At 43.4% G+C, this 25,047-nt stretch overlaps 1 pseudogene; it reads right to left on the reverse strand.

Annotated features, from left to right (window-relative positions):
- Positions 1–22,849: 22,849 nt before the first annotated feature.
- On the reverse strand, positions 22,850–24,256 carry LOC125554637 (annotated as a pseudogene).
- Positions 24,257–25,047: the final 791 nt, after the last annotated feature.

Here is a 25,047-nt window from a genome sequence, read left to right on the forward strand (position 1 = left end):
TCAGCTTGGGCATGGAGAGCTCTGTATAATTGACAGATCCTCAAAGCAATTTTCATTACGTCAGGATTACATCAGTTACAGCTTACAGGTTACAGTACTAACATGTCCTGGGCGTCAACACATCCACTCTCAACACAGAGAAACACTTGAGCATTGGGATTAGTTTGTTCATGTGGGTTGCGATTGGTGCGGCAGTGCCGGTTGAACCCCCGGGTTCAGACCATTTCAGTTTGTACGGCATCAAACCAAACCACCCCAGTCCAGTTCGATTTTCTGTTCAACATAGACCAATCCAGTCCGTTCCTATTAAGCACCCATTTGAACCCATACGTACCAAACTAGCCCAAAGCAACAACAGAACCAAATAAACCAAGCTAACCCGCCTGATTCCCATGTTGAATGGACAGCAAGCAAGCACGCACTCTATTTTGATAGTACAAAGCTGTGCAAGCAAGCACACACTATAACATGGACAACAAGTTCAGAGATTCAGTGTATAAGCGGAAACCGGGAAGCAATGATTCTCCAAGAACTCACCCACGAGGCCAGGATCGGCACTGGAAACAGGGACAACCAGTGCTGGAGGAGATGAGGGCGTCGGCTGTCACCTGTCAGGACTGGAGGCGGGAGCAGTGGCGTCCGTGCTCTAATGGCAAGGGACTGGAGACGGGAGCAGCGGTGCCCTAGTCTGAGTCGGAGAAGATGATGCCGACGTCCGTGATCCAAGCCCAGTGTTCCCGGCCGCCTCCCGCAGGAGGAGGCCACCCCCCCCCCCCCCCCCCCCCGGAGGGGGGGAACTCCGGCGCATGCTCCCGCCCCTCACCATAGCCGAAGACCAGGAACACGGTGAACGCATATCTACAAAAAGGAGCATGAGACGAGGTGAGGTGAGGAGATGCTGCACGAAGAAGGAGGGGAGGGGCTTACCGGTGCTAGATCCGGCCACCTCTGGCCTCGCCGTCGTCGCATGTGGCAGATCCCGACGAAGTTAAAGTGGCGGCCGGAACCCTAGCCACGGGTGATGTTGCCGGCTTGCACAAGAGGGTGCGAGACACGGATCTGACGGGAGGGGGAAGAGCTCCGTGAGGGGAGCCCGGGGTGTGCTGCGCGCCGACGAGAGCCGCCTCAACTCGCCGGAATTGAGTGGAGCAGAGGAGTCGCGGGAGGGAGAGAGAGAGGGCTCGCGGGGAAGAAGGGCTCGCGGTGAGGGAAGGGGATGGGAGATAGGAGGAGGGCATGGGGAAGGCCATGGACGGCGGGGAGCTCGGCCGGAGGGAGGTGGAGGCGGCGATCTAGAAAGGAGGAGGTGGAGGCTGCGATCTGGAAGGGAGGAGGAGTGGTGTGTGGGCGGATCTAGAAGGGGAGAGGAGGAGGAGAGAGCGAGGGAAAGAAAGGAGGCGGCGGGGTGGATGTAAAATTACAACAGGGCAGAGGTAGGGTTTCGGGGATGGTGTGGAAGGGCTGATGACTGCCGTTGGATCCACGATCATCCGACGGTATTCGATGCATGATCCGCGTGATGCGTCCACGGACCAATCAGAATACAGTACGACGTTATCACCATCTAAATTGGTCAAAAAATTCATTTTCTATTTTTTGAGTGCGTAAATTGAGTTTTTTTAAATGACCTACCATATATTTGTTGCAAAATGGGACCAGATCATTTTTATAATATATTAGGCCATATTTAATGTTCAATTGACAAAATGATTGGTTGTCAAAAGTTTTCATTTTCTTTGGACGAAAAAACCATTTTTAATTTTCCGAGTGCCCGAAAGGAGGTTTTTTTGTGAAGGAACTACCAAATAATTGTTACAAAATTGGACCAAATCAATTTTCTAAAATACTAGGACATATTTAATGCACAATTGACAAAATGGTTGGGTGTAAAAAGTTTTGATCCACCTCTCGTGAAAAAGACAAATTTCCGCCGATTCAGCTGGAAGCGGGTCAAATTTGAACTGCAGCTGCCTCATAGTTCGCTATTTATTTTTTACAAAAATCATTTCTAGGTACATAAGTACCTATTTAATCAGAGAAACACCAAAAGTTTTCCAAGATTCAACCACTAGCTAGGAACGGTCAAGCCCGCCGTTTTGACCGCATTTTGAAACGGGCATAAAAAATTCAAAAAAAATCAAAAAATTGGGAAACCTTCGCATTGTGTCATTATATGTGGCCAAGTTCCCAAGAAAAATAAAAAACTTGTAATACGGCAATTATTTTAAAAAAGTGTTCTCAGAAATGAGCTATCATCTCTGAAGATTCATGGCTTTCAAGCCAAATGATCAATCTTATGGCCACATTCGTGGCATAGTTTGTTCAAATGATCTCCTATTGTGCACAAGGGTGCATATTGGAATGGCAAACAATGTTGCCTAAGGAAGTTTTCATTTTCTTTGGACGAAAAAACCATTTTTCATTTTCCGAGTGCCCGAAAGGAGGTTTTTTTGTGAAGGAACTACCAAATAATTGTTGCAAAATTGGACCAAATCGATTTTCTAAAATACTAGGACATATGTAATGCACAATTGACAAAATGGTTGGGTGTAAAAAGTTTTGATCCACCTCTCGTGAAAAATACAAATTTCCGCCGATTCAGTTGGAAGCGGGTCAAATTTGAACTGCAGCTGCCTCATAGTTTGCTATTTATTTTTTCCAATAATCATTTCTAGGTACATAAGTATCTATTTAATCAGAGAAACACCAAAATTTTTCCAAGATTCAACCACTAGCTAGGAACGGTCAAGCCCGCCGTTTTGACCGCATTTTGAAACGGGCATAAAAAATTCAAAAAAAATCAAAAAATTGGGAAACCTTCGCATTGTGTCATTATATGTGGCCAAGTTCCCAAGAAAAATAAAAAACTTGTAATACGGCAATTATTTTAAAAAAGTGTTCTCAGAAATGAGCTATCATCTCTGAAGATTCATGGCTTTCAAGCCAAATGATCAATCTTATGGCCACATTCGTGGCATAGTTTGTTCAAATGATCTCCTATTGTGCACAAGGGTGCATATTGGAATGGCAAACAATGTTGCCTAAGGAAGTTTTCATTTTCTTTGGACGAAAAAACCATTTTTCATTTTCCGAGTGCCCGAAAGGAGGTTTTTTTGTGAAGGAACTACCAAATAATTGTTGCAAAATTGGACCAAATCTATTTTCTAAAATACTAGGACATATTTAATGCACAATTGACAAAATGGTTGGGTGTAAAAAGTTTTGATCCACCTCTCGTGAAAAAGACAAATTTCCGCCGATTCAGTTGGAAGCGGGTCAAATTTGAACTGCAGCTGCCTCATAGTTTGCTATTTATTTTTTACAAAAATCATTTCTAGGTAAATAAGTATCTATTCAATCAGAGAAACACCAAAAGTTTCCCAAGATTCAACCACTAGCTAGGAACGGTCAAGCCCGCCGTTTTGACCGCATTTTGAAACGGGCATAAAAAATTCAAAAAAAATCAAAAAATTGGGAAACCTTCGCATTGTGTCATTATATGTGGCCAAGTTCCCAAGAAAAATAATAAACTTGTAATACGGCAATTATTTTTAAAAAGTGTTCTCAGAAATGAGCTATCATCTCTGAAGATTCATGGCTTTCAAGCCAAATGATCAATCTTATGGCCACATTCATGGCATAGTTTGTTCAAATGATCTCCTATTGTGCACAAGGGTGCATATTGGAATGGCAAACAATGTTGCCTAAGGAAGTTTTCATTTTCTTTGGACGAAAAAACCATTTTTCATTTTCCGAGTGCCCGAAAGGAGGTTTTTTGTGAAGGAACTACCAAATAATTGTTGCAAAATTGGACCAAATCTATTTTCTAAAATACTAGGACATATTTAATGCACAATTGACAAAATGGTTGGGTGTAAAAAGTTTTGATCCACCTCTCGTGAAAAAGACAAATTTCCGCCGATTCAGTTGGAAGCGGGTCAAATTTGAACTGCAGCTGCCTCATAGTTTGCTATTTATTTTTTCCAAAAATCATTTCTAGGTACATAAGTATCTATTCAATCAGAGAAACACCAAAAGTTTTCCAAGATTCAACCACTAGCTAGGAACGGTCAAGCCCGCCGTTTTGACCGCATTTTGAAACGGGCATAAAAAATTCAAAAAAAATCAAAAAATTGGGAAACCTTCGCATTGTGTCATTATATGTGGCCAAGTTCCCAAGAAAAATAAAAAACTTGTAATACGGCAATTATTTTAAAAAAGTATTCTCAGAAATGAGCTATCATCTCTGAAGATTCATGGCTTTCAAGCCAAATGATCAATCTTATGGCCACATTCGTGGCATAGTTTGTTCAAATGATCTCCTATTGTGCACAAGGGTGCATATTGGAATGGCAAACAATGTTGCCTAAGGAAGTTTTCATTTTCTTTGGACGAAAAAACCATTTTTCATTTTCCGAGTGCCCGAAAAGGAGGTTTTTTTGTGAAGGAACTACCAAATAATTGTTGCAAAATTGGACCAAATCGATTTTCTAAAATACTAGGACATATGTAATGCACAATTGACAAAATGGTTGGGTGTAAAAAGTTTTGATCCACCTCTCGTGAAAAATACAAATTTCCGCCGATTCAGTTGGAAGCGGGTCAAATTTGAACTGCAGCTGCCTCATAGTTTGCTATTTATTTTTTCCAATAATCATTTCTAGGTACATAAGTACCTATTTAATCAGAAAAACACCAAAAATTTTCCAAGATTCAACCACTAGCTAGGAACGGTCAAGCCCGCCGTTTTGACCGCATTTTGAAACGGGCATAAAAAATTCAAAAAAAAAAATTGGGAAACCTTCGCATTGTGTCATTATATGTGGCCAAGTTCCCAAGAAAAATAACAAACTTGTAATACGGCAATTATTTTAAAAAAGTGTTCTCAGAAATGAGCTATCATCTCTGAAGATTCATGGCTTTCAAGCCAAATGATCAATCTTATGGCCACATTCGTGGCATAGTTTGTTCAAATGATCTCATATTGTGCACAAGGGTGCATATTGGAATGGCAAACAATGTTGCCTAAGGAAGTTTTCATTTTCTTTGGACGAAAAAACCATTTTTCATTTTCCGAGTGCCCGAAAGGAGGTTTTTTTGTGAAGGAACTACCAAATAATTGTTGCAAAATTGGACCAAATCAATTTTCTAAAATACTAGGACATATTTAATGCACAATTGACAAAATGGTTGGGTGTAAAAAGTTTTGATCCACCTCTCGTGAAAAAGACAAATTTCCGCCGATTCAGTTGGAAGCGGGTCAAATTTGAACTGCAGCTGCCTCATAGTTTGCTATTTATTTTTTCCAAAAATCATTTCTAGGTACATAAGTACCTATTTAATCAAAAAACATGGTTTGGTGGCGATACGTCGAGGTTTGGGCGGTGGTCGAGGGCCCCATCTCTAGAGCGCGTAAACTCGCATGCCCGCCGCGTGGTCACCGCGTGACCGTGGCGTTGCCATGTGTTCTGGGTGGCCTAGACATGTCTAGTGGGTTGGGCACTCCCCAGGTTGGTGCTAGGAAGAAAATTACAACATAAGATTCTCACGAGGAGACCGATCGATGCTCAAACATGAATTAGCAGCCAAGTGTTTGATTAGCGGTACGGGAAATGTACATGGCCAATGGGCGTGAGTTTTGGATGAGGATGATCATCTACTAAGGAGAATGTCTTCACAAATTTTGAGCTCAAAAGGAGGATCCTAGGTGGTACTTGCTTTGCAAAGTACCACGCTGGACAAAAATATGAATGTTGAGGCTGGGCTCAAAATAATGAATGGAGTGAGCTGAAATTTTGTGAAGGATGGTTATTTGGGCATAGGAAAGCATTGTAGAAAATTGATACCATTTGGACATGCCAAAGTAGTACTTCCTTCACAATGCTCTTCTATGGACAGAAACTTGGGAAAACTAATGAGAGAGATTGGATGAATGAAATGAGCTCAAAATTGGTGTAGGTAAGTTACTTAGGTATGGTCATGCGCTGGTAAATTTTCAGATCATTTGGGTAAGCCTAGCTAGTACTTACTTCACAAAGCTTCTCTCGAGGTAGAAACTTTGGAAATTTCCCGAGAAAGATTTACTAGGAAAATTGAGCTGAATATTATCATGTGGCAATGATTTGGGTATGGAAGAGTGCCCGAAAAGTTTGAGGTTAATAGGAGGGGTCTATATAACACTTGCTTTGCAACGTGCCAATTTGGCCATAAAATATAAATTGAACCTGGGCTCACATAGATGATTTGACCGAGCTGCAATTTGGAGGAGGGTGATAATTTGGACATATGAAGGAACTGTATAAATTTCATGTCATTTAGAGATAAAAAAGGTACTTCCTTCACAATGCTTCTAGGTGGACAAAAACTTTGGAAATTTGCCGAAGAAGATTTGCTAGGCAAATGGAGCTGAATTTTGTCATGCGGTAATGATTTGGATAGGAAAGAGTGCCCAAAAATTCCGAGGGCAATCAAGAATATATAAATAGCACTTCCTTCATAAAGTGTTGTTGTGAACAGAATAGGAAAATGAATATTGTTGAATTAGTTTTGAACTAGGCAAGGAAGGATTTTTATATATTTGATGAAGATATGCCCCAAAGAATTTATGAGATTTTTTTGGGAATTTTGGGAATGATAGAAATATAGGTTGCTTCACAACCTAGGGCAAAAACTGCCACATGGACATGACACATAGGCAAAACTGATGAGATGGCGCCTAGTCATCACAACCCACCACAATCTACAAGGCTATGACCATCTATATTGGTCATTAACAACTAGAAATAAGGCAGCGGACTAGCACTGTTTGCTTTGTGACCATTTCGTGTAAGGAAATTACGACCTTTCTGACCAAAATGGTCGCAATGGTTTAGGGTTTGGAGCCCCCTGAACAGCTTTTGACCAATTGGTCTAAAATGGTCATAAATTTATGACCAATTCTTCGAGGGTCACTGACAGAAGGTCATAAGTTGACATATTTCTTGTAGTGTGTGGGCCGCAGCGGCGGCGGCATCAATCCTCCTCAGCCCGCGATTGGATCTGGGTGGCAGCGCTCTACTCCGGCCGGATCAAGGGAGGTGGCGCGGGCCGCGGCGACCAGGGTCGGCGTGCTAGAGACGGTGACGGAGAGATCTCCGCGGCGGCGGCTAGGGTGCCTGATCTGGGCCCAGATGGGCTTCAGCGGGCCGCTCCACACGCTGTCGTGCATCTCCGCTGATCCGGCGAAGTCAAGCGGCTTCTGGGTTAGACCTGCAACACGAGGACGTCAGGGGCTCCAGCCCTGGACGTGGCAGTGGTGGCCATCTCCTTCGAAGGAGGTGGTCGGCCTGATGCTAGATGGGCAGATCTCGAGATCCATCATCTTGCTCCAGCTGCGAGTCGGGAAGACATAGTTGCCAGTGAAAACCGAGCCGATGGCAGGCGATGGCGGCATTCTGTGTCGTTACCTTGATGAAGGTGTTGAGGAACGTAGTAATTTTGAAAAAAATCTACGCACACGCAAGATCATGGTGATGCATAGCAACGAGAGGGGAGAGTGTCGTCCATGTATCCTCGTAGACCGTAAGCAGAAGCGTTATGACAACACGGTTGATGTAGTCGTACGTCTTCACGATTGACCGATCCTAGTACCGAACGTATGACACCTCCGTGATCTGCACACGTTCAGCTCGGTGACGTCCCACGAGCTCACGATCCAGTAGAGCTTCGAGGGAGAGTTCCATCAGCACGACGGCGTGGTGACGCAGGGCTTCGCCTAAGCACCGCTATGATATGACCGAGGTGGATTATGGTGGAGGGGGACACCGCACATGGCTAAAAGACCAATGATCAACTTGTGTGTCCATGGGGTGCCCCCTGCCCCCGTATATAAAGGAGCAAGGGGGAGGCTGGCCGGCCCTAGGAGGGCGTGCCAAGAGGAGGAGTCCTCCTCCTAGTGGGAGTAGGACTCCCCTTTCCTAGTCCCACTAGGAGGGGGAAGGAAGGAGTGGGAGTCGGGAAAGTCAAGGGCCCCCCCCTTTCCTTGTCCTATTAGGACTCAAGGGGAGGGGGCGCGCGGCCTGCCGTGGCTGGCCCCTCTCTCTCCACTAGGGCCCATCAAGGCCCATTAGCCCCAGAGACTTGTGCAGGAAATATTGAATATTCAGATATCCTAGAGACTTGGTGAGTATTCTACATGTGCAAAACTAGCTTGCACCCATTGTATGTGAATGTAGAGCTTATCACACCCGATCATCACGTGGTGTCTCGGCATGACGAACTTTCGCAACAGTGCATACTCAGGGAGAACACTTATACCTTGAAATTTAGTGAGAGATCATCTTATAATGCTACCGTCGATCTAAGCAAAATAAGATGTATAAAAGATAAACATCACATGCAATCAATATAAGTGATATGATATGGCCATCATCATCTTGTGCCTTTGATCTCCATCTCCAAAGCACCATCATGATCACCATCGTTACCGGCTTGACACCTTGATCTCCATCGAAGCATCGTTGTCGTCTCGCCAACTATTGCTTCTACGACTATCGCTACCGCTTAGTGATAAAGTAAAGCAATTACATGGCGATTGCATTTCATACAATAAAGCGACAACCATATGGCTCCTGCCAGTTGCCGATAATTGTGTGACAAAACATGATCATCTCATACAATAAAATTTAGCATCATGTCTTGACCATATCACATCACAACATGCCCTGCAAAAACAAGTTAGACGTCCTCTACTTTGTTGTTGCAAGTTTTATGTAGCTGCTACGGGCTGAGCAAGAACCGTTCTTACCTACGCATCAAAAACCACAACGCGATATAGTGATTGCTTTTTGATCTTCAGAAAGAATCATGTTCATTGAATCCGATTCAACTAAAGCTGGAGAAACAGACACCCACTAGCCACCTGTGTGCGAAGCAGGTCGGTAGAACCAGTCTCACGTAAGCGTACGTGTAATGTCGGTCTGGGCCGCTTCATCCAACAATGCCGTTGAATCAACAATCAACTAGTGATGGCAAGAAATATGTATGTACCCACGCCCACAACTCCTTTGTGTTCTACTCGTGCATATAACATCTACGCATAAACCTGGCTCGGATGCCACTGTTGAGGAACGTAGTAATTTCAAAAAAATTCCTACGCACACGTAAGATCATGGTGATTGATACGTCTCCATCGTATCTATAATTTTTGATTGTTCCATGCCAATATTATACAACTTTCATATACTTTTGACAACTTTTTATACTATTTTTGGGGACTAACATATTGATCCAGTGCCTAGTGCCAGTTCCTGTTTGTTGCATGTTTTTTGTTTCGCAGTAAATCCATATCAAACAGAGTCCAAACGGGATAAAAACTGACGGAGAATTTTTTGGAATATATGTGATTTTTGGGAAGAAAAATCAACGCGAGACGACGCCCGAGGGGGCCACGAGGCAGGGGGCGCACCCCAGGGGGTCAGGCGTGCCCCTGACCCTTGTGGCCACCCCGTAAGGCAGTTGATGCCCTTCTTTCACCGCAAGAAAGCTAATATCCGGATAGAGATTGTGTTAAAATTTCAGCCCAATCGGAGTTACGGATCTCCGGGAATATAAGAAACGGTGAAAGGGCCGAATAAAAAAACGCAGAAATAGAGAGAGACAGAGAGACAGATCCAATCTCGAAGGGGCTCTCGCCCCTCCCACACTATGGAGACCATGGACCAGAGGGGAAATCCTTCTCCCACCTAGGGAGAAGGTCAAGTAAGAATAAGAAGAAGGGGGGCTCTCGCCCCCTCACTTCCGGTGGCGCTGGAACACCGCCGAGGGCCATCATCATCACTACAATCTACACCAACACCTCCGCCAACTTCACCAACATCTCCATCACCTTCCCCCCCCCTCTATCTACAGCGGTCCACTCTCCCGCAACCCGCTGTACCCTCTACTTGAACATGATGCTTTATGCTTCATATTATTATCCAATGATGTGCTGCCATCCTATGATGTCTGAGTAGATTTTCGTTGTCCTATCGGGGATTGGTAAATTACTATGATTGGTTTAATTTGCTTTTGGTTATGTTGCTATCCTTTGGTGCCCATCATATGAGCGCGCGCGTGGATCACACCATAGGGTTAGTTGTATGTTGATAGAACTATGTATTGGAGGGCAAGAGTGACAGAAGCTTCAACCTAGCATAGAAATTGATGCATACGGGATTGAAGGGGGACCAATATATCTTAATGCTATGGTTGGGTTTTACCTTAATGAATGTTAGTAGTTGCGGATGCTTGCTAATAGTTCCAATCATAAGTGCATAGAATTCCAAGTAAGTGATGACATGCTAGTAGTGGCCTCTCCCACATAAAACTTGCTATCGGTCTAGTAACATAGTAAATTGCTTAGGGACAATTTCGCAACTCCTACCACCACTTTTCCACACTCGCTATACCAACTTTATTGTTTCTTTATCTAAACAGCCCCTACTTTTTATTTATGCGCTCTTTATTATCTTGCAAACCTTTCCAAAAAGACCTACAAAGTACTTCTAGTTTTATACTTGTTCTAGGTAAAGCGAACGTTAAGAGTGCGTAGATTTGTATCGGTGGTCGATAGAACTTGAGGGAATATTTGTTCTACCTTTAGCTCCTCGTTGGGTTCGACACTCTTACTTATTGAAAGAGGCTACAATTGATCCCCTATACTTGTGGGTTATCAAGACCTTTTTCTGGCGCCGTTGCCGGGGAGCCATAGTGTGGGGTGAATATTCTCGTGTGTGCTTGTTTGCTTTATCACTAAGTAATTTTTAGTTGCTGTTCTAAGTTGTTCTCTATCTTTAGTTATGGATATGGAACATGAAATACCAAAAAATTAGGTGTGCCAGCTACTCATGGAGATGGGGAACCTCCTGAAACCCTCGATGCTCATTATGTGAAAGAGATTATGTACTACTTTGATAATCCTGAGAAAACCCCATTCAATTATGTTATGGGAGACACGTTGGATCAACATGAATACTTTAGGGATTATCGCTTGACTCAAAAAGGGAAACTATTATGGGATCAAATTCATATGTCGCATTGGTATGCTCGAGAACTATGCTTGAGATATGATTATACTTGTTGCTCTAGGATGAAGGCTCCACACCTTCCCTTTTCATGCAAATTTAATGATGATAAAACCTTGGCTTCTTATGCTAATGGTATATATGATTACTATGATGTGGAAGAAATAGAAGAATTTGTTGCTTTTATGGGTGATTATGAAATTGAATCTTTGTTTAAAGAGTGTGAAAATTTTGATGATTTAGTTTATAGACCTGAAAATTTAGCTATCCTTAACTATTGCTATGAGAATTATGAATTCAATTCCGATATTGATGATTCTATTGAGAGAGTCTTCGCTGTCCAAGAAGAGACTAATATTTTGCAGGAGCCTATGAAAGAAGAAATTGATGACATTGTGATCTCATTGGATGAAAAAGATGAGGAGGGGAGCGAAGAACAAAAGGAGGAAGAGCGGATTGATCACCCGTGCCCACCTTCTAATGATAGTAACTCTTCAACTCATACATACATTTTTTAATTTCCCTTCGTGCTTACCGAAGGATGATTTCTATGATGACTGTTATGATCCCGTTGATTCTCTTGAAATATCCCTTTTTGATGATGCTTGCTATGCTTGTGGCCAAGATGCCAATATGAATTATGCTTATGGAGATGAACTTGCTATAGTTCCTTATGTTAAACATGAAATTACTATTGCACCCATGCATGATAGTCCTATTATCTTTTTGAATTCTCCCAACTACACTATATTGCAGAAGTTTGCTCTTGTTAAGGATTATATTGATGGGTTGCGTTTTACTACTACCATGATGATTTTGATAGATATAATATGCATGTGCTTGCTGCTCCTACTTGCAATTATTATGAGAGAGGAACTATATCTCCACCTCTCTATGTTTCCCACGCGATAGAATTGCAAGAAACTGCTTATGCTATGTATTGGCCTTTACTTGATGTGCATGAATTGTTCTTGTATGACATGCCGATGCATAGGAAGAGAGTTAGACTTCGTAATTGCTTGATATATGTTACTTTGTGCTCACTACTAAATGCCAAATTATTGCTAATTCAAATTGGCTTTGATATACCTTGGGATCCGGGTGGATTCATTACTTCAGTACCTTATGCCTTGCTTAATGGCTTTAAAGAAAGCGCTGCCAGGGAGACAACCTGGAAGTTCTAGAGAGTCATTTATTTCTTTTGTGTGCTTTTATGAAGTTTAAAAATAAAAATAAAGTGTCAAGGTTTTCCTTTAGGATGTTTTAGATTGCTTGTTGGTTTGTGCGGTGCAGGACAGAAACTTTGGTTGTAGTGCGTGATTTTACATTTTTTACTGGAACGCCAAACGGTTCTGAAACTTTTTGCACTGTCTTTCTATACAAATTTTTTATTTTTCCTAATTTTGGTAGAATTTTTGGAGTACAGAGGTATGGTGAATGTTCAGATTATTACAGACTGTTCTGTTTTAGACAGATTCTGTTTTTGATGAATAGTTTGCTTGTTTTGATGAAACTATTGATTTATATCAGTGGATTAAGCCATGAAAAGTTATATTACAGTGGCTACAATGCAAAAACAAAATATGAATTGGTTTGCAACAGTACTTAGAGTAGTGATTTGCCTTATCCTATATACCTAAGAGATTCATCCCCACTAACTTATTTATCTCAACATGCAAGCATGCCACATCACCATACAATTATGAATGGGATAAGACCCACCTCATCATGCAACCATGAATGGAAAAAACCAACCACCACATGCAACCATGCATGAAAAAAATTCATTCTATTATTCTACTTATATTCAACAAATATTTTACAACTATACCTAATAAAATATACTAAGTTGTATACATTTTTTATTTTGGTTCACATGTTATCAAATATCATCTAAATATACTGCAAACGATTCCCGCAACAACGTGCGGGTTATCATCTAGTTATACTAACGGATCTTACCGAGCTTTCTGTTGAGTTTTGTGTGGATGAAGGGTTCGAAGATCGAGGATGTCTCGGTATGAGGATAAGGAGGAGAGACAAGAGCTCAAGCTTGGGGATGCCCAAGGCACCCCAAGTAAATATTCAAGGAGACTCAAGCGTCTAAGCTTGGGGATGCCCCGGAAGGCATCCCCTCTTTCTTCAACAAGTACCGGTATGTTTTCGGATTCGTTTCGTTCATGCGATATGTGCAATCTTGGAGCGTCTTTTGCATTTAGTTTTCATTTTTATTTTATGCACCATGCTGGTATGAGATGGTCCTTGGTTTATTTATAGAATGCCCTTTGCACTTCACTTAAATATTTTGAGTATGGCTTTATAGAATGCTTCATGTGCTTCACTTATATCATTTGAAGTTTGGATTGCATGTTTCTCTTGACATAGAAAACCACCATTTTTAGAATGCTCTTTTGCTTCACTTATATTTGTTAGAGCGTGGGCATATCTTTTGTAGAAAGAATTAAACTCTCTTTCTTCACTTATATCTATTTAGAGAGATGGCAGGAACTGGTCATTCACATGGTTAGTCGTAAAATCCTAAACTTGTAGATCAGTGAATATGATATGTTCAATTCCTTGCAATAGTTTTGTGATATAAAGATGGTGATATTAGAGTCATGCTAGTGGGTAGTTGTGGATTGTAGAAATACTTGTGTTGAAGTTTGTGATTCCCGTAGCATGCACGTATGGTGAACCGTTATGTGATGGCCGGAGCATGAGGTATTTATTAATTGTCTTCCTTATGAGTGGCGGTCGAGGACGAGCGATGGCCTTTTCCTACCAATCTATCCCCCTAGGAGCATGCGTGTAGTACTTTGTTTCGATGACTAATAGATTTTTGCAATAAGTATGTGAGTTCTTTATGACTAATGTTGAGTCCATGGATTATACGCACTCTCACCCTTCCATCATTGCTAGCCTCTTCGATACCGTTCATTGCCCTTTCTCACCTCGAGAGTTGGTGAAAAATTTGCCGGTGCATCCAAACCCCGTGATACGATACACTCCATCACACATAAGCCTCCTTATATCTTCCTCAAAATAGCCACCATACCTACCTATCATGGCATTTCCATAGCCATTCCGAGATATATTGCCATGCAACTTCCATCATCATCATATACATGACTTGAGCATCATTGTCATATTGCTTTGCATGATCGTAAGATAGCTAGCATGATGTTTTCATGGCTTGTCCCCTTTTTGATGTCATTGCTACGCTAGATCATTGCACATCCCGGTACACCGCCGGAGGCATTCATATAGAGTCATATCTTTGTTCTAGTATCGAGTTGTAATATTGAGTTGTAAGTAAATAAAAGTGTGATGATCATCATTATTAGAACATTGTCCCATGTGAGGTTATAAAAATAAAAGAGGCCAAAGAAGCCCAAAAAACAAAAAAACAAAAAATGAGAGAAAAAGAGAGAAGGGGCAATGTTACTATCCTTTTACCATACTTGTGCTTCAAAGTAGCACCATGTTCTTCATATAGAGAGTCTCTTGAGTTATCACTTTCATATACTAGTGGGAATTTTCATTATAGAACTTGGCTTGCATATTCCGATGACGGGCTTCCTCAAATGCCCGAGGTCTTCATGAGCAAGCAAGTTGGATGCACACCCACTTAGTTTCAGTTTGAGCTTTCATACACTTATAGCTCTTAGTGCATCTGTTGCATGGCAATCCCTACTCCTCACATTGACTTCAATTGATGGGCATCTCCGTAGCCCATTGATTAGCCGCGTCGATGTGAGACTTCCTTCCTTTTTATCTTCTCCACACAACCTCCACCATCATATTCTATTCCACCTATAGTGATGTGTCCATGGCTCACGCTCATGTATTGCATGAAAGTTGAAAAGGTTTGAGAACATCAAAAGTGTGAAACAATTGATTGGCTTGTCATCGGGGTTGTGCATGATTTGAATATTTTGTGTGGTGAAGATGGAGCATAGCCAGACCATATGATTTTGTAGGGATAACTTTCTTTGGCCTTGTTATTTTGAAAAGACATGATTGCTTTATTAGTATGCTTGAAGTACTATTGTCTTAATGTCAAATGATAGACTATTGCTTTGAATCACTCGTGTCTTAATATTCATGCCATGATTAGATTACATGATCAAGATTATGCTAGGTAGCATTCCACATCAAAAATTATCTTTTTTTATCATTTACCTACTCGAGGACGAGCAGGAATTAAGCTTGGGGATGTTGACACGTCTTCGTCTTATCTATAATTTTTTATTGTTCCATGCCAATATTATACAACTTTCATATACTTTTGGCAACTTTTTATACTATTTTTGGGGACTAACATATTGTTCCAATGCCCAGTGCAAGTTCCTATTTGTTGCATGTTTTTTGTTTCGCAGTAAATCCATATCAAATGGAGTCCAAGTGGGATAAAAACTGACGGAGATTTTTTTTGGAATATATGTGATTTTTGGGAAGAAAAATCAACGCGAGACGATGCCCGAGGGGGCCACGAGGCAGGGGGCGCGCCCTTGACCCTCGTGGCCACCCCGTAAGGCGGTTGATGCCCTTCTTTCGCCGCAAGAAAGCTAATATCCGGATAGAGATCGTGTTAAAATTTCAGCCCAATCGGAGTTACGGATCTCCAGGAATATAAGAAACGGTGAAAAGGCAGAATAAAAAAACGCAGAAACAGAGTGAGACAAAGAGACAGATCCAATCTCGGAGGGGCTCTCGCCCCTCCCTCGCCATGGAGACCATGGACCAGATGGGAAACCCTTCTCCCACCTAGGGAGAAGGTCAAGGAAGAAGATGATGAAGAAGAAGAAGAAGGGTGGCTCTCTCCGCCTCGCTTCCGGTGGCGCCGGAACACCGGCGGGGGCCATCATCATCACCGCAATCTACACCAACACCTCCGCCACCTTCACCAACATCTCCATCACCTTCCCCCCTCTATCTACAGCGGTCCACTCTCCCGCAGCCCGCTGTACCCTCTACTTGAACATGGTTCTTTATGCTTCATATTATTATCCAATTATGTGTTGCCATCCTATGATGCCTGAGTAGACTTTCGTTGTCCTATCGGTGATTAGTGAATTACTATGATTGGTTTAATTTGCTTGTGGTTATGTTGCTGTCCTTTTGTGCCCATCATATGAGCACGCGCGTGGATCACACCATAGGGTTAGTTGTATGTCGATAGGACTATGTATTGGAGGGAAAGAGTGACAGAAGCTTCAACCTAGCATAGAAATTGATGCATACGGGATTGAAGGGGGACCAATATATCTTAATGCTATGGTTGGGTTTTACCTTAATGAATGTTACTAGTTGCGGATGCTTGCTAATAGTTCCAATCATAAGTGGATAGAATTTCAAGTCACGGATAACATGCTAGAAGTGGCCTCTCCCACATAAAACTTGCTATCGGTCTAGTAACGTAGTCAATTGTTTAGGGACAATTTCACAACTCCTAACACCACTTTTCCACACTCGCTATACTAACTTTATTGTTTCTTTATCTAAACAGCCCCTACTTTTTATTTACGCGCTCTTTATTATCTTGCAAACCTTTCCAAAAACACCTATAAAGTACTTCTAGTTTCATACTTGTTCTAGGTAAAGCGAATGTTAAGCGTGCGTAGAGTTGTATCGGTGGTCGATAGAACTTGAGGGAATATTTGTTCCACCTTTAGCTCCTCATTGGGTTCGACACTCTTACTTATCGAAAGAGGCTACAATTGATCCGCTATACTTGTGGGTTATGAGTGATGCATATCAACGAGAGGGGAGAGTGTCATCCATGTACCCTCTTAGACCGTAAGCGGAAGAGTTATGACAACGCGGTTGATGTAGTCGTATGTCTTCACGATCGACCAATCCTAGTACCGAACATACGGCACCTCCGCGATCTGCACACGTTCAGCTCGGTGACGTCCCACGAACTCACGATCTAGTAGAGCTTCGAGGGAGAGTTCTGTCAGCACGACGGCATGATGACGGTGTTGGTGAAGCTACCGATGCAAGGCCTCACCTAAGCACCGCTACGATATGACCGAGGTAGATTATGGTGGAGGGGGGCACCGCACACGACTAAAAGATCAATGATCAACTTGTGTGTCCATGTGGTGCCCCCCTGCCCCCGTATATAAAGGAGCAAGGGGGGAGGCCGGCCGGCCCTAGGAGGGCGCGCCAAGAGGAGTCCTCCTCCTAGTGGGAGTAGGACTCCCCTTTCCTAGTCCCACTAGGAGGGGGAAGGAAGGAGTAGGAGAGGGGAAAGGCAAGGGGGCCGCCCCCCTTCCTTGTCCTATTCGGACTCAAGGGGAGGGGGCACGTGGCCTTCCTTGGCCGGCCCCTCTCTCTCCACTAGGGCCCATCAAGGCCCATTAGCCCCCGGGGGGTTCCGGTAACCCCTCCAGCACTCCGGTTTTCTCCGAGATCATACGAAACCCTTCCAGTGTCCGAATATAGCCGTCCAATATATCAATCTTTATGTCTCGACCATTTCGAGACTCCTCGTCATGTCTGTGATCACATCCGGGACTCCGAAGTACCTTTGGTACATCAAAACACATAAACTCATAATACCGATCGTCACCAAACATTAAGCGTGCGGACCCTATGGGTTTGAGAACTATGTAGACATGACCGAGACTCATCTCTGGTCAATAACCAATAGCGGAACCTGGATGCTCATATTGGTTCCTACATATTCTATGAAGATCTTTATAGGTCAAACCGCATAACAACATACGTTGTTCCCTTTGTCATCGATATGTTACTTGCCCGAGATTCGATCGCCGGTATCTCAATACCTAGTTTAATCTCGATACCGGCAAGTCTCTTTACTTGTTCTGTAATACATCATCCCGCAAATAACTCATTAGTTGCATTGCTTGCAAGGCTTATAGTGATGTGCATTACCGAGAGGGCCCAAAGATACCTCTCCGACAATCGGAGTGACAAATCCTAATCTCGATCTATGCCAAATCAACAAGTACCATCGGAGACACCTGTAGAGCACCTTTATAATCACCCAGTTACGTTGTGACGTTTGGTAGCACACAAAGTGTTCCTCCAGTATTCAGGAGTTGCATAATCTCATAGTCATAGGAACATGTATAAGTCATGAAGAAAGCAATAGCAATATACTAAACGATCAAATGCTAAGCTAACGGAATGGGTCAAGTCTATCACATCATTCTCTAATGATGTGATCATGTTAATCAAATGAAAACTCATGTCTATGGTTAGGAAACTTAACCATCTTTGATTCAATGAGCTAATCAAGTAGAGGCATACTAGTGACACTTTGTTTGTCTATGTATTCACACATGTACTAAGTTTCCGGTTAATACAATTCTAGCATGAATAATAAACATTTATCATGATATAAGGAAATATAAATAACAACTTTATTATTGCCTCTAGGGCATATTTCCTTCAGAAGGCATCGTCGTGTAACTACTGTTGACCCACTCGTGCTGCTCTGGGGGAAACTCTAGGATCTGGTCTTCCAGATCGAACGATGGTGGTACTACTGTGTCGTTTTATCTCTTGGGAGCATCGTCTGTTGAGCAGCGCTGGAAGACAAAGGTAGGAGGTGGAGCTGCTTTGTCTTGCACAGAGCTTTTGGTGGAGATGTCAAGTCATGCATGGCCGGTAGGTGCTACGCTGTGTCATGCCTGGTCAACAGGTGCTACGCATGGCAGATCTTCCAGAATCTTTGCGTCTGGATGGACAAGCGTGAGGCGGTGGCACCATTGGGTGTCGTGGTGGCGTTGACGGGTGGACGGACTAACAAGGATGATGCAGATCTCTCTCCTGGAGATGGGCCAACGGTCCGATGAAGATGGCGGCGTCTACAATGTATGCATGTGGTGTACACTTTAGGTCTGCTGCACCGGTTGTTGGTTCCGATAGGTTATGTGGATGGATCAGCGACGACATCGGATTTAGATATGGGGAGTGAGAGCACTACACATTATCGAGTTTTGTAGGCGTGAGTGGTGGCTTCGGGTGGCTTGATGTATGTTCTTGTTAGACCTTTGTTGATAATAAATAAAGATGGTCGTATGCATCGTTTGATGTAGAGGCCGGGGGTCTTAACCTCCTTTTCCAAAAACAAAATAGTCACACCAAATGATAGTCCCTAGTTTCTTTGCGCCAACAATAACCCATAACTTTGCCTCTTCAAGAATGGTTCTAAGAAGAATAGGTGGTGGCACAATTTTTTGTCGATACACCCTAGCATTTTGCTCGTTCCAAACTATCCATGCGATGAGCATAATGAGGGACGTCATCGCATGCAAATTTGGGTTTCAGTTATCGGTTTGTTTGCCCCACCACTCATTGATAGATTCATCTAGATGCCATTCAGGGATATTGATGTGAGGTAGCCCAAGATTCTCAATGATTGATGTCCAAAGCCTAAGCGTGTAGCGACACTTTAAGAAGAGGTGTGGCCCATGCTACTTGCATGTATCATTAGGGCAACACGGGTGGCAATCCCTCGATGTGGCTACACGACTCCGGTTCTCATCACCCATCGCCATTGTTGGACAAAGCCGGTATTGTGGGAAACGTTGCATGGAAAAAAATCTACGCACACACAAGATCTATCTATGGAGATGCATAGCAACGAGAGGGGAGAGTATGTATGCATACCCTCATAGACCGTAAGCGGAAGCTTTTAACAACGAGGTTGATGTAGTCGAACTTCTTCGCGTTCCAATCGATCAAGTACTGAACGCACGACACCTCTGCTTTTAGCACATGTTCAGCTCAGTGAGGTCCTCCGCCTTCTTGATCTAGCAAGACGGCGAGGTAGTAGATGAGTTCTGGCAGCATGACGGTGTTGTGACGGTGATGGTGTAGCTATCGCCGCAGGGCTTCGCCTAAGCACTACGAAAATATGACCAAGTGTAAACTTTGGAGGGGGGCGCCGCACATGGCTAAGACAATGTTGTGGTGTGCTAGGCACCCCCTCTCATATATATATAGCCAGGAGGGTGCCCCAAATAGGCTGAATCCTACTTGGGGTCTCCTCCCAAGTGGCGCCCCCCTGCCATGTATAGGTGCGGGGGAAAGGTAGGGGAGGGAGCCCCCCCCTTCCTTTCTCCCATGAGAAGGGGAGGGAAAGAGGGGCTAGCCCTCCCCCCTTTCCTTCCCTAGGGCTGGTCGGCCAGGGAGAGGGGTGCACCAGCCCCCTGTGGGCTGGTCTGTCCCCTCCTCGGCCCATTAAGCCCATACACCTACCGGGGGGTGTCCGGAACCCCTTCCGGTGACCCGTTGACTATCTAGTGCATCCCGAAACTCTTTCGGTGTCCGAATATCATCGTCATATATATCAATCTTTACCTCTTGACCATTTCGAGACTCCTCATCATGTCTGTGATCTCATCCGAGACCCTGAACAACATTCGTTCACCAAATCATATAACACTATATTGTCAACGAACGTTAAGCGTGCGGACCCTGCGGGTTCGAGAACTATGTAGACATGACCGAGAAACCTCTCCAGTCAATAACCAATAATGGAACCTGGATGCCCATATTGGCTCGTACATATTCTATGAAGATCTTTATCGGTCGAACCGTTATAACAACATACATAATTCCCTTTGTCCATCGGTATGTTACTTGCCCGAGATTCGATCGTCGGTATCTTCATACCTAGTTCAATCTCGTTACCGGCAAGTCTCTTTACTCGTTCCGTAATACATCACCCTGCAACTAACTCATTAGTCACTTTGCTTGCAAGGCTTCTTATGATGTGTATTACCGAGAGGGCCCAGAGATACCTCTCCAATACTCAGAGTGAAAAATCCTAATCTCGATCTATGCCAACTCAACTAACACCTTCGAAGATACCTTTAGAGCATCTTTATGATCACCCAGTTACGTTGTGACGTTTGATAGCACCCAAGGTATTCCTCCAGTATCCGGGAGTTGTATAACCTCATAGTCGGAGGAATATGTATTTGACATGAAGAAAGCAATATCAATAAATTGAACGATCAATATGCTAAGCTAACAGATGGGTCTTGTCCATCACATCATTCTCCTAATGATGTGATCCCTTTATCAAATGACAACACATATCTCTGGTTAGGAAACTTTAACTATCTTTGATCAACGAGCTAGTCTAGTAGAGCCTTACTGGGGACACGGTATTTGTTTATGTATTCACACATGTATTTAAGTTTCCGATCAATACAATTCTAGCATGAATAATAAACCTTTATCATGAATAAGCACTACAAGAAATATGACAACTTGTGACCTTGACTATTGGTCACTAAATGGTCATAGTTTTTCATTTGCGACCTTTTTTTGACCAAAAACAGAAGGTCAAAAGCTGGCGGTCGTAAACTGAAATTAACGACCTTCTCTATGAGAAGGTCGTAGACGTTTATGACCAAAATATTCCTACTGTTTTGTTTTGGTCACTAGCAGCCTCTCCGGGCCACGTAGGCATTCGACGTGGCAATCTGATGTGGCACAAGAATCAGCCCGGTCCAATTCGGCGTTTTACATGGGCCTAGCCCAACAATTCGGCCTTTTTAATGTATTTTTCCTATTAATTTTTGGTTGACTTCATGGGCCAAGCCCAACATTGCAGCCTTTTTATTTCCAGGGCGTGATCCTTTTTTACACCATTTATTTTTTGGGTCGCATCTATTTCTCAATTGGGCCTCAGCCTTTTTACAGTCCATTTCCTTAATGTTTAGTTTTTTCCCTATGAATATTATTTGGAAAATGCCCATTTTAGATGCCAAATACTATTAGGTCCCACTTGTCAGGTTCTAATTAAAGACAAACCAGGTTTCAATTTCCACACAATTATTTCAGTCAGAACAGCAAAGAAATGAAAAAAATTCAAACCACATACCAATTTTGGCTAAGAGCACAATCTTTACATAATTCATTTCACCATTACATGTGATACTATCTCAACATATAACTACTATAACTATACTCCTGACTTTTTCACTTTCACTTTCAGGCTGGAGCTTCTTAAGTGAGAGGAAACACCATTTCTGGATATGTTCGTACAGGCTGAACGAAGGCACCTACCAATAAATCAAAAGAGTTAGAAACAAAATAAAAAATATATAGAAAGCAGCTAGGGACTAAATCATGAAGCATCTCTACATATTCATTTTCAGAATGAGACATGTCATATGATTACAATTTGGTGCCAGAAATGACATCAAGGAATGCAAACAGACTTATGCACATAGTATCATGTTGTATCTCAGTTGTAAGAATACGAACAGATTCATGCACAAAAGATTTTGATCTAGCAAATAGCTAATTTATACTCAAGTATCAATGGCACGTATGCTGAAGAGAAATGGTATGAACAATAATATCATTAGTATTAGCTCTGATGTGCATTTGTTTGTCAATTGCAATTACACAAAACAGGATATAATGTTTCCTTGGTGCAGAACATACTTGTTTGGCAAGGACAGAACTGGTCGACTACGAAATAAATAGGGAAACACAAACAAAGATGGCCCAGTAGGATACTAAGCAACTGGGCATTTTAACCGCTTAAAACCGGTTATGAGTTTGACAAGAAAAATATTAGCAGCGCCATTTCCTAATATAACCGGTGAACCACAATAGTGTAATTAATGGCGAGTGCTGGCTGTACTGAATGCAGAACATGCATGGTCTAATCAAAGATCAGCTGCAGCCACGACATCGATCAACCTTCATTTAGTTGAGAACAACCTTGTAAACTACTAAAATTAAAACATTCTGGAGCAGAAGCTTACTTGAAGGGCAAAGAACTCGGTGTTGAGGTTCTGGGAGTTCTACAGGATGTGCACCACTTGCAGCCACATCTCGGGGTTATTTTGCAGATCCCGCAGTATCAGATCAGCGGCACTCCTCTGAAACAAAGCAGCCCATTTTAGTCAACACAAACCACAACAGTAGTAACACAACAGCAACACTACACACCCAGACTCATCTACTATAGCATGCAATCGGTTTCCAGGATGGAGAAGTAGAAACAATTAGCTTCATCAATGGGACAACTTGAGTTGCCATGGTCAAGTTAATGGAGAAACATGTTCCTTATGATTAAACTTGTACTATGGATAGGTTAGTAGGCCTTATATGTGCAAGAAGGATTTCTTAAACTTGGTCAAACTCTCGTTGTACATGTTTTGCAGTTTACCAGGGCCCCACAGAGGAAACCCATTCATCACATGAAGAGACACCCATAAGATTGAACTGTATGCACAAACTATATGGATTCGTACTACCAAATTCAGCAATTTACGCATACAAGCTAGTGAATTTAACACTACACACTGCAAGATGTGTAAAGTAGGCAACATAAGTTGAGTGCATGCGAGGAGACTCAATCTAAACGAAGCATCAACATGAATCACCGATTCATCTGGTATCGGAAACACCATCAAAGTGGCACATCACAGTCCCATAGCTATCACAGTAGATCAGCAGAAAATCAAACCCATAGAGTGGTAAGCTATATGATGAAACGGCATGAAACAGAATGAACCTAATACCGTCAGCGCTCAGCAGGCAACACAAGTCAGTACATCAAATTACAGGGAGGAGACGTACGTGGTGCCCAAGTTTAGCTATTCAAGGCTTCAAGAAATAACAGCAACATGAAGCAGAGTCTGCAGTTTCAGACTTGCTGCAGTCCAGTCACATGTGTGACACTATCTTGACCCTAAATATCCCCTGAACAAGCAAGCGGGGTCTAATACACACATGACAAGTCTCACAACTCCATAAACAGTGGCACAGAACTAGATATCACAGAAGGTATATAGCTCAATTCAGTTTGTTTAAATCTTATGCATGCCACGGAAACAGACAACCGGAGAAGTTCGACCCAACAACTCACCATGGCCTCAGCGGGGGTGAACTTGGCGCGGATGACGCCAGTGTTTCTGTGGGAGAGGGAGACCTTGCCCCAGATGCAGTGGTAGTTGGTGTCGTTGCTTGGTCTTGGCTTTGTAGACGCATGCCATCCTTTTGCCGCCGTACCAGGCCACGTCCTCCCTGGTGTTCACTTGGATCTGCCTGGATCTACGCGCCCAACCAAGACCAGCAATTCAGATACCCACGCGAGGGAGAAGGAGCAGAGCCGCGCCGGCGGAGGGAGCTTCTCACCTCTTGTATCCGAGGATGGTGCCGTGGACGTAGAGCCTCACGCGCTGGCCGGTGCGTCCCCTCACCATCTTGCTGCTGCAGCGCCGCCGAGGAGGGGAGTTGAGGTTCACCATCTTCCTGACAATCGCCGCCGCCTCCGTCCCCACAGACGAGGCGAACATGGCCCCGCCGTCTTGGATGGCCTGCACAAACCCGCACAAATGTAATGAGATTCGAGCAAGCTGAAGAAATCTAGAAGGAGGAGGAGAAGAAAGGGGGCAATACCAGATCTCACCTGCACGCGCAGCCTGCGAGGTGGCCATAGCGTCTATCTAGGGTTTAGGCATGGAGAGAAGGAGAGGGTGGAGTCGAAGGAGGAGGTCGCCGGCGGGTATGAAGTAGAGGATGTCAGGGGGCAGTCGAGGAGTGGGGGAGGAGGTCGCCGGAGGGGCTGGGGCTGGGATTGGGGGACTGGAGGTCGGCGGCGGGACCGGGTTTGGGGTTGCGGGAGAAGGAGGGCGGTGGGACCGAGGAGAAGGGGGGAAGTGGGTGAGTGGGGGTAGCGGAGGGTGGGGATCTGGGGGGTCGAGGGGAGGGTGGGTGGGTGGGTTAGGGTTTTTGATTCTCGGGAGAAGCTCCACCGTTGGATGGGTGCCTGATGGATGGCCCAGATTGTGTCTAATTTGGTGATCCGCGTGAAAATGGTTCCTCGCGTCTCATTGGCCGGCTCTCTCGCACTTGGATCTCAAAATTTTAGACCTAAAACTTTGATTTTTTTAAAACATAAGAATGGCATAGTTTGTCAAAATGATATCATTTTTTCATAAGTGTCCATCATAGAATGGCAAACGATGGCATAGTTCAACGGCTTTCATTTTCT

The sequence above is a fragment of the Triticum urartu genome, chromosome 4, assembly GCF_003073215.2.
Source record: "Triticum urartu cultivar G1812 chromosome 4, Tu2.1, whole genome shotgun sequence".
Classification (NCBI taxonomy): Eukaryota; Viridiplantae; Streptophyta; class Magnoliopsida; order Poales; family Poaceae; genus Triticum; species Triticum urartu.